The 13,243-nt window shown below is 28.3% G+C and overlaps 1 protein-coding gene and 1 pseudogene across 2 annotated transcripts in view; both read right to left on the bottom strand.

Annotated features, from left to right (window-relative positions):
* Positions 1 to 13,243, bottom strand: part of LOC145837885 (BCAS3 microtubule associated cell migration factor-like) — a 70,655-nt gene that overhangs the window by 26,851 nt on the left and 30,561 nt on the right. The window lies entirely within an intron of this gene.
* Positions 214 to 2,351, bottom strand: LOC145838657 (guanine nucleotide-binding protein G(i) subunit alpha pseudogene; annotated as a pseudogene).

Below are 13,243 nucleotides of genomic sequence, written 5' to 3'. Positions count from 1 at the left end.
AATTTAAAAACTACCTCTTTAACACTAAACAGCTTCTAATACACCGATTAACTTGAAAAATTCAAAGAAATTCCGTGACAGCAATTAAAACATGAACCTTTCGAATATGCACCTATAGAGGTTAACAGTTCGAATTCAACTGAGCGAGCATCCAATGTGTTGCTCAGTGCACGCTAATTTCAATATTTGCTACTTTTATATCATTATCTAAACCTGAAAAACGTGAAAAGGTAAGTTCAACTGCGAAAAGTATTTTTGCAACAAAAATCGTAAAAGCATCAAAAACATACTTGACAACATTCAAACTTTTTTGCTAACTTTGTGTGTGAACACTAATCGAAAAAAACACTTAAACAAAAAGTAAGGAAAGTAATTTGGTAGACTTTATCGAATGAAAGTTTATATCATTAAAGCACATTATCAAGTATTACAATCGAAACGGTATACCCTAGAAACAAACTTATATAAGAAATATTTACAATTATAACAGATTAAACACTTGACACGTAGTTATCTGAATTAACTCTTCAAAAGGCTTGTATTTTAAAGGCTTAATACTTTTATATTTATTAAAAAGGCTCCTTTAAAATCTCGATCAAAACTCATGCTTCATTATAATAAAATTTAAAAAATTAGTACGTAAAACCATAGATAGCTTCAAATGCTCTAAAAAGAGAAAACTATTTTTAAAAGAAATCATAGCTTTTGAAATATTTCAATTTAAAGTAACCGACTAACAAACATTCTTATTGTATTGTTATTTTAAAAAGCTTGTAATAATGTTTCTTAATTGCACTTTTATAGCTGTTAGAAAATTTTTGTTAAAATTTTTGTTATAAAATAAATGTTAGAAAGTTTTGGAATAAAAAGCATTAGTCAGATACAAGAAAGAAATTAGAAAAAAGTATAGCCTTAAATTATTCAACGCAGCAAAAGGACATTTAACATGTTTAAAAAGTGCATCTAAAATAAATTGGTAAAATATTATCAAGTATTGAAAGTTTTTTAGAATCATACAACTAAAATTTCGTTGATGTCAAAAATAAACTTTTAAAAAATGGGAGTTTCCAACTTGTCAGCAAAATATCACTAAAATTTAAATACACATTACTCGAGAAATAACGACCAAGACTGTCACTAAATTTAAAAGAGCCTTTAAGAGTCTCAGCATTAGCAGGACGTCCACGTACGTCCAGTAAGAATCCACTGATAAAGTTCGAGCGCGACCGAAAGTCTTTACCCCGACCCGAACACGGTTTCGAGTATTTTTCTCATGAGGACGTCGCTGACGGCGTCGAACACGAACCTGACGTTGGTGGTGTCGGTGGCGCAGGTGAAGTGCGTGTATATCTCCTTGCTGTCTCCCTGCTTGTTCTGCGCCTCGAACTGCTGCCTGATGTAGTTCGACGACTGCTCGAAGTCGTCCTCGCCCTCGTACTCCGGGAAGCAGATTTTGAGAGGGCTCTTCTTGATCTTCTCCTCGAAGAGGTCCTTCTTGTTCAGGAACAGGATCATGGAGGTTTTTTGGAAGAAGTTGAGGTTGCAGATCTGGTCGAACAGCTTCAGGCTCTCCCGCATCCTGTTCGTTTCCTCGTCCTCAACCAACACCTGATCGTAAGCTGACAGCCCGACGCAGAATATGATGGCCGTCACTTCTTCGAAGCAGTGGATCCACTTCTTGCGCTCCGACCTCTGACCGCCGACGTCGATGAGAGTGAAGTTCAACTCCTTGTACTCGAAAGTCGTTTCGATTATGCCCGTCGTCTTCACCCTGGTCCTCAGAACGTCCTGCTCCGTCGGCACGTAATCTGCGTTGCACAGCCTGTCAAGGGCTTCCATGTAGTAGGCGGCGGAGTCGTTCAGCTGATACTCCCGCGACCTTGAAAAGCACTCCTGCACGCCAGAGTCTGCCCACAGCTTTTTCAGCGACGGCCCAACGTCGGTGGCCAAGTCGAAATCGGTCATCTGCGAAGTGGCGTTTCTCAGCTTCTGCGCGTCGTCAAGGCAACCTTCGTCGCCGAAGCTGATCTCTAGCGCCTCCATGGCCTTCAAGATGGCCACCATCGACTGGACGGTGTTGGCGTAGACGACCGGCTTGAAGTTTCTCCTTTCCGCGTCACTGAACCCGTCCTGATGGAGGATTTTCATCTGCTTGGCTATGGTGGACTTGCCGGACTCTCCTGCGCCCAGCAAGAGCAGCTTGACATGCTTCCTCTCTGCTTCCGCGTCTTTGCGCAGTTGCTTGTCGATCTGGTTGTTTTTCTGCCTGGCCTCCTTGTCTCCTTCTATCTTCGAAGCGGTGCACCCCATTGTATATTGACACTAGGTGGTTTTACAAGTTTTAAATTAAAAGAACTGCAAGTTTTAACAAGACGTTAGTGCTGGTGGTTAACTCAATGACTATGGGTCATGGGTTTACTGTTATTTGAAAAAAAAGGTTGGACTCTAATAAAATATTTTTGTTTGTGTTCAACGAAAAGTATGAAACAAAATCACGACAAAAATTTTTACCAAGTTCATATAGAACATTATATTACACAAGGTTGCCACTCGTTTTTTCAAAACTTTTTCCAGGTTTTCCAAATTTCTTCCAGGTTTCTAAAAGTACCAATTTTTTGGTTTTTTTTTTAGTTTAAAGTTAAATTTAAGGTAAGAAACTGTGCTAAATAGTATAAAAAGATTGAAAAGATACTATAAAGCAACTTAAAATGTGTTTTTTAATACAATAAATTTTGGTAATGACTTAAATTTTTTATCTACATGATAAATTTTTTGAGTCAAACCGAAACTTTACTACTGAAGATGTTTAAGTTCTTAAAAACTCCAGGTTTTTCCAGGTTTTTTTAGGCGTATTTTGCCTAAAATGTCAAATTCCAGGTTTTTCCAGGATTCTAGGTAAAGTGGCAACCCTGATTACATTACATTAAAAATCTTGCAACACTATTTACAAAAACATTTTATATACATTTTAAATAATTTATTCTAACAACATGTAAAAGCTATAAAAATCCTTCAGTTTTCTATCAAGTATAGTATTATATTCAAACTCTGTTTTTGTAAATAAGAAAACATAAATAATTAAAAAACTAATAACACCTAGGTTAAGGATTCTTAACTACGGTATAATACTGAACACAGTTTAACTATAACAAACCAACTGGTCTATGATTAAGTTTTCTTTCTATGCAAACTTTCTAAGTTTTCATTTTTAGTTTGCACATGAACTAATAACAAAGAAAAAATATCTAAACTTGTATATTAACTATATTTAGTCTTTAAGTTCTTTTCAAGCTTGAAATTAATTAGTTGTAAAATAACTTTCTGTTTTAAAGTTTAGTTTATCTACATTTTCTATATTGAACTTTTGTAAAAAATTAAACTATAATAAATGCTTTATTTAATTAACTGAAGTCTTAGCTTTAATTTTATAAGAGTATTATAACTGAATTAAGTAAATAACTTATATTAAAGGCTAAACTTAATAAAATTTAAGTATCAAAAAATGATATAAACTTGGTAAGCTTTTTTAACCTATTTACATAAAATATAATATCTAAGAATATATTATAATTGTTCATTTTAAAACTTTTTTGAATGTATAAAATAGTATGAAAATTTTAAAGTTTTTTTTCACTTTAATGCTTATACTTAACAAATTTTGTAAGCTTTTGTTATCTATATAAATGAAATAAAATCTTAAATCTTTCTGAGTAGATTTATAAATGTTTATTTTGAAACTAAGACTAACTGAAAATAGAAACAAATTTATTTAAAGTAATTTTCTTTAATGCTAACATTAACCAACTATTTCAAAATTAAGTGCTGTGTCAGCATAAATACATTAAATCTATCAAGCTTTTAAAATATAAGTTGAATGTAAATAAAACAATAAACACAGTTTGTATTACTAAATAAAAATGCATTGCTATCAGTCTCTTAATAACAAGTAAAACTGTTTATTACACAACATAAACTACTGTTCAATGTAATCTGAGAGTTTCAATTTTGTATAAATTGTTTCTATTTTCTTTTGGTTATATTATTAAACTATCACTTCCAATATAATCTTATAATATGTTTATCTTTTTCATTTAAATATAAAATTATTATAATTAGTTTTGTTATTTTTTTCTAAATACATTAGTAGTTAGCTAATTACAAAACAACAAAACTTATTTTGTACTTAAACAAAACTAATTAGATTAAGATAATACTTAAAATTTTATAGCTTAATATTTCAATAAAGCTTTTAATCTCGAACTAGTGTAACAAATTTAACTGTTAAAACAAATGGTTAAATTTCACAAAAAAATTGTTTAAATAGCATTTTTAACAATGTTGACTTTGAGTTCTGTTAATAGTTTCAATTCCATAATAAGTATAACAAAATATTAGTAACTTATATTAACATGTTTTTATTCTTACATAAAATTATTATAAAAATACACTTTATTAAATTACAGCTGTTTAACACAAATTAATTTAACATTTTAAGTAAACGTAATAAAATTAGATAAACAACATAATTGGAACAAAGTGTTTATAATTTAATTTTTAAATAATATAATCATTACCATAATTACGACCAATTTAATTTGAGCTTAAAATCAATTAAAAACAATGTAACAATATTAACATTTGAACAGCGCGCCTAAATCAAAAAACAAACAAACAACAAACAAACAAAAGCCTCTTGTTGCAAAACAAAAAGCTGGCAACCAAACAAACAAATCCACATATAACACCTGTCTTATAAGAAACTAAACTACTGGCTGTGAAACAAAAACGAGCTGCCTTGCCACCAAGCCATGAGCAGCTACAAAAAGGCTTTTCGTGTTCGAATGTGTTGTGTGGTGGAAGTAGATTCAAAATAAGTAAAAGGCGGTACCTACAAATTCACCACTGTCGGCGCTAGCGAGAAGAAAGGAGAGAGGACGGCGAATCGAGAGAGCGGAGTGCTGAACTGCTTCGAATTGGCAGCTGTCAGTTTACTACACGATAAAAAACTGATTGAAAATATTAACTTTTTCTTTTTTAACAATAAAAAAACAATCGTGTACAAGAAGAAAAATCATATTAAATGCATTTGTTTTTGAGTGCTGAATTGTTAATTTTTCTAGAACTTGATTTTAAAAGAGTTTTTAATAATATGTTTTATTATTAAACTTTAACAAAGTCAAAAACCCTCAACAAAACAAAAATAATCAAGTTTCTTCTCAGCCACAACAATAAACTTTCTACACAGTTTCAAGTAAAACAAAGGCTAACTGCGTGTTATATAGAAGGCAGCGTAGAGGAAATGACGTTTCAAAATGCAACGTATGAGCAGTTTATAATACATGCAATATTTTGTTTATGCTTTTTAAAACAGTCATGTTTTTTATTTTAATCTAAAAACTTATTTTAAAAATAGCTTAGTACAGTGAAATGACAAATTAATGCTGAAAAAATTTAGCAAACTGAACAATAAGAAATAAGTATTATATATACATATGTATAGTTATGTTAAGTTGACAAACTTTATTGCATAGTTTGCAAAAAAAAAAGATTAAAAATGCTGAGTCTGTAAATTTAATCAAAACTTTCTTTTATACATTTTAGCTGGCTGCTTCTAAAGTTTTAAAAATATTATTTTACGCTTCTCCAAAAAACCAAAAATAATATTTGAATTATCTAGACAATTAAGTACCAAGTACTAAAATTTTTTAAGTTAAGCTGTACTTATCTCAGATGAAACCATAAAATCCATTACTTATTTACACTCATTATTATGCTCATAAATTATGAAGCAATAAAGTGGCAAGGCAATAAAAAGTTGCTTACATTACAATAACGGCTAGCCTTAGGAAAATTTTTCAAAGAAATAAGTTCACTTATACTACTTTGATGTATTATACAACAAGAATGTATTGAACTATTGCTGAACTTAGGTGGCTATTTTTAAACTTGCTTTAATGATTCACATTAGCCTGTTTTAAAAGGACTTCAACTAATTTGTTTTCAACGGTCAATAAACAAAATAACTTTGATTTTATTTTACTCAAACTAGCTGTTCAAGTATAAGGTTTAAAGTATTATAATTTATAAAACTTTTTTAGAAGGAAGTAAAACAGTTTTTTTCTTTTTTTAATAAAGAATTGTACTTGAACAACAATAATAAGCGACTGTTTTTATAATCACATGTGTATACCATTATACAAGTTAGAACTAAAACATTATTGATAAGACAAAATATCAACTAAACTATGGGGAAATACACTTGAAAAAGTAGTAAACAACTCTTTAAAAAAACATTTTTAAACTCTTTAACAATTATTAATGACAAAGTATGAACATTACTTGATTGAATCATACGAGAATCAGTGCTTCAAATCTTTAAATGTAAAAAAGAAAAAAAAAATATTAAGATGTAAAAAATTTAAGGTATGCTACTTAGAGTTATAAAACTTAACAAGACGTAACAGCTAAGTACTTTTTCACGATGTCAAACAAATATGTAAAATTTTAAAATTGAATAAAACGAAAAACGTAAAAGGCTGTAAGGCTTTTTTATTTGTAAAAAAGTTTAACAATTTTTCAATTATTAAGTTTTTTTTTGAAAGAAACACAACATTAGATTTATTTAAGAGCTTTTAAAATAAAACTTTCAACTCATATTAATCAAACACTATATTTCAATTTAAAACATTTAGTTGTAGTTTAAAAAGCACGTACAGTTTTCGAATTGCAGTTAATTAAAACATATTGTTTGTAGTATTTAAATATGTATAAAATATTTGAGTAGAAGCAACTAAGCTTAAAACTGTTCTTACAGTCTACAGTTAAAAGTTCAAATTGTTTTTATCTTTTATTAAACAATTACCAGCTGTTAATTTTGTAGTAATCTAAAGAATTTTTTTTTCAACTTGTCTTACTAATTTTAAACAAAAATACTTTAAACAAACATGCATTTATCTCAAATGACTGTATCAGACACAAAAAAGCTCAGTAATATCAAACAAATCTTTAAAATTTGAAGGAAAATAAACAATTGTGGTGAAAATCAATCAATGAAAGGTGAGAAAAGCATAGTGAATTTACTCGACTAATTCATCTTATTTTGAAGCTGTTTTTAATCACACTGGTTTAAATCAATTTATAAGTAAACGCTGTCTCAAAATAACTATTGTTTTTGTCTTAAGAGTCTAGAAATGAACTCATGACAACAAAATAAAATATTAAATGATAGTCTGCTACAGGTCAAATCAAGTCATCTGCACTCAGCAGAAAATAACAAACACAAATGACAAATTACCTACTGTTAAAAACAAAACGTATAATTTATTGAAAAGGTCTATACTTAAATAAATTAAATTCATGACAAACAATGCAATTATGTACGTTTGTTTACAAAACAATTCAAAATTATTTTTTTCACAGTATTTCAAATCGAAAAAAAAAAGACTACTTGCAGAGCTTTTTTTTATTAATGGAAAAATCTCAAAGTTTGGCGAAGTTTTTCTGAGAAATTCAGTTTATTTTCATGCCAAATCGGAAACTATTGTAACCTATTTAAGAGTTTGCGCGAGCGGTTATTAAACAGGTAAGCTGCCTTTTGTTGCATCAAACACAGAGAATAAGTTTGAAGAGAAAGAGCGTTGGAAGCCACAACTGTACAAAATACTTTGTTTATACTTTTTCGCCAAGTTTTCATAGGCAATATACAACGAAAAGACAAGAACTGTAAAAACAAAACATGACTTTATTTGGTGTTCATAAACCATTCAAGCCAAGAATATACTCCCGACTTTAAAAACGGATTATAAACTTTTGTTTATTCTTTTCTTTGTCCAGACTATCTTAGAAACTAATGAATAGAACCTAACAATTCAATTTCAAAGTTTACTTTTTCATAAGTATTTCAAAAAGGTATAACAAAATTTATTTTAAATTTTATCTTTTTTTTTCAAAAAATTAAGAAACCTTCTGTTTTGTTTTGAATGATGTTAGAAAGTAATAGCAAAAATTAAACCCGTATTTTTTATCAATCTTTTATTTAGCTTGAGTTTTGTTTCAATGCCAAGTTTTATCAACTTGTCAATATTCTAAAAGCTACTTATATATTTAGAAAGTATAAGAACAACACTAACATCTTAAATAACATGTTGGCTAGATAAGTAAATGTTGAACGCCATGAATCTATTTTTACCAATAGACCAGTTGAAACTTTTTCATCACACTCTAAACTTTAATAAGTACTTTAACAACTTGATGTTAAATGCAAAAACTGTTTATATTATTAATAAGTAGCTTCCTAACCAAATTTTCTTACATGGCATACTATTGTTTTCTGTATTACAAAATAAAAATAGCATAACATGACATTGATTTTGCTTGTAATAGAAAACAACTTTCTCTGAACATGATGAATTACGTCTCGGCCAAAGAAAAAATACAGTCAATCTGAGACTTTACAACCAATAGGAATTTATCAAGCAATTACTTTTGAACAAGCTTATTTGAAAAACCAACTACTCACACACACAAACCATATGTTTCAAGCAAACTGAAAGGCCCGGTAAATAGATAAAAGATAAATCTTATACAAATGAAATCCATAACTTTTCTAAATACATGAGCTTTTAATGCTTGACTACAGATAATAAAAAAAAAACATAAACTTAAATTAAAAATGTTTCTTTTATAAGAAAGTTACATGAGTGATTATTTTGAAACATTAAACAAATAAAATTATTTTATTTTCATTCTTTAAATACTTTGCTTAGTATGCTTGTTAAAGTATTTTTTGAAAAATACTAAAATTAAATACTTTTACTCATATCAGGTACTTATAACTTTTAAGGAAATTTAAAATTTAAACTTTGTTCGAGCTTTAGCTAAATAAATTGCAGTCTAATGCTTAAACCAATTTGAAACAAATTATTAAGTTGAAAAATTAATCCTGCTAATAAAAAAATAACAAAAATTACGATAATTACCGTATCTAAGAAGTTACATTAAGATCAATTTGTTGATTTTTATCGCGGTTATAAATATTAGCTAATAAGGGGTAATAAAACAGTACTTCAAATAGCCACCCCTAAAATAACATTAATAATAAATGGCTCCTTTTTGTTTGCTTTGGGGTTGTAAAAGCTGCTAACTTTCTTTTTATGGCTTAAAATAATAAACTAGTTATTTATTCAATTGTTGAAACAATAATTTTACGTCGACTACAAAAAATTCAAAAATACCAACAAGCGGTCAACAAATTATCATTTTTAATGCAAACACCACTTTTTCTTATCATAAACTATGAAAAGAGACACTGCAAAGCTATAGAAAATAAATTTTAAATTTTACTTTTAAGGTTAAATCACTTTTTTTACAATAAATCATTGTATATTACTAGTGGCAATAATTATATTTTATATGATTATATATATATTTATATATATAATAGTATATTAATACTATATATATTATACTTTATATACTATATGTATATATCTACAGTAACAAAATGCAGCAATTTCATATAAACTTGTCAATGCAAAAATTAGGCTTCTCTTCAGAAACCAAACAAAGAATCATATGCTAACATTGGTTTGCTGAATGTTCAAAAACATGAAACTTCAAATACTAAAAGTACCAACTAATACATGACTGCAGACGTTTAATAATAAAACCAAGGACAAATTAACCAAGCACTTGTTAAACTTTCACTGCCTAGTTAGGTACTTAATGGTAATAGAGACTCTACAAAGAGATAACAGTCTAGACTCCTTTTTAACAACCAACTTCCTCATTTTTATGCTTTAACTAAAAATTCCATTTTATTGTTGCAAGTAACAAAGACTTTCTCTTGTAACAGCAACATAGTTTCGGTTGCACTTTCAAATTGATTTTTTTCCTTACGTGCTGACTACACGTTCAAGGAAGGAAACTTAGATGATTAAAAAGTTAAAGACTAATTTAAATGGTGCCTTTAATTGTAATAAGCTCTAAATGCAAGTTTATACTTTAAAACTAAATTTAAAAACGCAGGGTTGCCGAAGATATGGTTTTATTTTTTTTTCCAGGTTTTAAAAGTATAAGTTTTTTTGTCCATTTTTAGTAAAAAAATTGTTTCAAGGTAAATAAAAATTCTGAAAAGATACTGTTGCTAATTTAAATATGTTTTTTAAATAAATAAAGTTGTAAATGATACAAATAAACATTATTGTATACGGTAGACTTTTCGTACCTAATCAAAACCTTTTTATTTTGAATGTAAAAGTTGAATAAAGTTTAAGGCTTTTTCAGGATTCTATATTTTATGGCAACTCTATAAATGGCTTTCAGAGCTTTGTCTAAAACTATTTTTTTTAAGTTTTGTTAACTCACTATAAATTGCCTTTTTATTAAGAAACGCTAAAAACTATAGTTTACAAACAGCACTCCAAAACAAAATCAAGCTTTTCAGCCCTACCTAAACACAGCTAAAGAAACTTAATGTCATTATAAACTTGTGATGCATCTACAATCATAAAAAAAAATACAGACAGTACCTATCAGCGCAAACTTCTTATTAAAACAATTTTAAAACAAGGCATCTGCTTTAAAAAAAGAAAAAGAAAAAAAGATTGCCCTTTAGCGACTTTAGTGGTAGCAAAATTACAAGCAATCAAACTATCATATTGCTTTTCAATCAAAATATATTAGGCTTGGCTGGAGTCTTAAACAACAGTAATTTTCGTTTTGAAGGTTTTATAACAAGTACATAAAAGACTAAAGCAATAATATACAAAATTTGGTAGTTCATAAAATAAAAAAAAATATATAATTCATATTTACTCAACCCAGTCAAGAACTTTGTGTAACTTTAGTGGCTGTATGCAACTTTAAAGAAAAAAAAAAGCTGATTCGAGTGTGAAAGCTAAGAGACTGGAAAATATTGAATTATAAGTGAAGCGTGGTGCAACTCCTTTATAACTCAACTGAAGCATGCTTATTTGGTTTTCCTTAAGCTTAAATAATAACCAAATTAACAAACAAAAAGAAATACCATGAATTATTAAAGTAGCTTTACTAATACCTTTTTAAGCTTACTGGATAAGACAAACCATTTTAAGTGTTAATTTTAAGCTGGTTTTAAGTTAAATCAACCATGTTTAATAAAACATTATAATTAGCTTGTAGGAGAAAACTATTTTTTAATAATTCAAGCTTGATTACTTTTGACACACTTGATTAATTATTTAAAAAAGTTTTTAAAAGATTACAAAATTAAAGAAAATACAATAAGATTAAAATAATGTTTTCAAACAATTTCCCAATATTATAAAAGAATCACGCAACCAAACATTATCTGTTTATCTTCGCAGGGATCTTAATATCAACGCGCGAATAACAAAATCACAACACTCTCACGTGCCACCTCAGCTACGTGTTTTGTGACGTCACAGCAGGAAGCAAACGCGAGTGGAGAAACATCGGAAGCTGGCGCGGACACATAGTCGATATTACAGCGCAGAAGCTGCAAGGACTTTCTTGCCAGCCTTGGTGCGTTCAGCTGACAAGCAAATTGTTATCTACAAACATGATTTTTTGTATGATTTGTAGAATGTCCGTACTTCAAAGAGCGAGTTGCCTTCGGTTGTGAAATACTTTGGGTCGGATTCGTAATGGAAATCATATTTGCTACCTTTTAACTGCTTTCACGTGAGCTGCTGCATGACAAGTGCGAATGTCAATTGCTATTTTCGTTTAAATCAGCAGAAATTTACTTATTAATTTTTTTTTTAACTACCTTCTATACTTTAAAATCATAAAAATTGATACTATTTAGTTTAATTGGCTAGATCAGCGATTATTAACCTTGGGTCGATTTATCTTGTTTTAGGGGGTAGATTTTCTTTATTACAAGTTAAGTAAAACAATGTTTATTAGTTGTCTTTTTATATATAAGCTTTTATTTAACTGTAATAATTTTTTTAGTTAATTAAGCTAGTTAAAATTCTACGATTTTTTTATTTAATAAGCTAAAGTTCAAAAAATCTAGTTTTTTTTTTTTTTAATTAAATACTATTTTGTAGATTGGGGGTAATTTATTTATTTCCTTCCAAAAAGCGGTAAATTTGATAAAAACGTTCCTAAAACGGGTAAAACATGAAAAATGATAAAGAACCGCTGGGCTAAACTATAAGCAAAACTTTCATTTGACTAAGACATTAACTTTATGTTATGTTTGGTATAATTTCTAATCAACAAAAAAATTTTACCTTTAATTTTTTTTTTAGCAAACTACTCACTAACCTAAAACTAAAAAAACAGTCAAAAAAAGTTTTGGTTAAAATTCTATAACATTTATTAGTTTTAATGAAAAAATATAGAAACTTTCGTATCTTTTTTAAACTAATGAACTATTTCTACGTAATACTTTGAAGCTTAAATCATTTAAGAGACCTTATAACAAATAGTTTTATTTTACGGTGTTTAAAAACAAATAGTTTTTTTCTAAATTAATCAAAAACATTATTAAGTTTTATGAAACTTTTAAATGTTTTTATTTCAAGCTTAAATGTTTTTGAAAATATAATTTTTTAGTTCTTTTACAACCAATTGCTCTGACTAAGAACATTTTATCATTAATTAGCATAAAGTAACCAGACATGCATTAAAAACGTTCTGAATCAATTTTTCATAACATATGCTTGATATTTTCACAGACATCAAGTTATTTAGATTACACAACAAAATCTGAAATTTTAACGCGCAAACTTGTTTTTTCTCCCTCGCAAAACTACAAAAAGGTATTGGAAATGCACAGACGAACTAAAAAGATTTGAGAGCAAGCGTGAAAGAGTATTACCATTTGACATTAAATAATTCCATCATTCAGCGTTTTTGAAAGAAAGAACTCCCTTTAACTTAGTTTTAGATTTTTTACCCAAGATTTTTATTACTTTTTGATGCTTAAAACACAACAAAAATGGTCTTTAACTAACAAGTAAAGTGCAGATTAACATAGAAAAACACTCGTTGTTATTATTATATCAAAACCAAAATATCAGTTACAAATAACGTTGAAATAGTACAAAACAAATTTATTCATTGTTACAGATAAAGTCAAAATTAAATTTTAAAATACATTAAAAACATTAGAAAATTATAAATAACTAAAATGCTTTTTTTACAGTTTTAAACAACTAAGTTATGAATTTTTTTTAACATCAACATTGAGCAAACATTAATAAAAACATATAAATCGTTTATATATTTA

Source organism: Thalia democratica, chromosome 6 (genome assembly GCF_965202585.1).
Source record: "Thalia democratica chromosome 6, ktThaDemo2.hap1.1, whole genome shotgun sequence".
Classification (NCBI taxonomy): domain Eukaryota; kingdom Metazoa; phylum Chordata; class Thaliacea; order Salpida; family Salpidae; genus Thalia; species Thalia democratica.
Note: the sequence above shows the minus strand (reverse complement) of the source record. Positions and strands in the feature narration are given on the sequence as shown.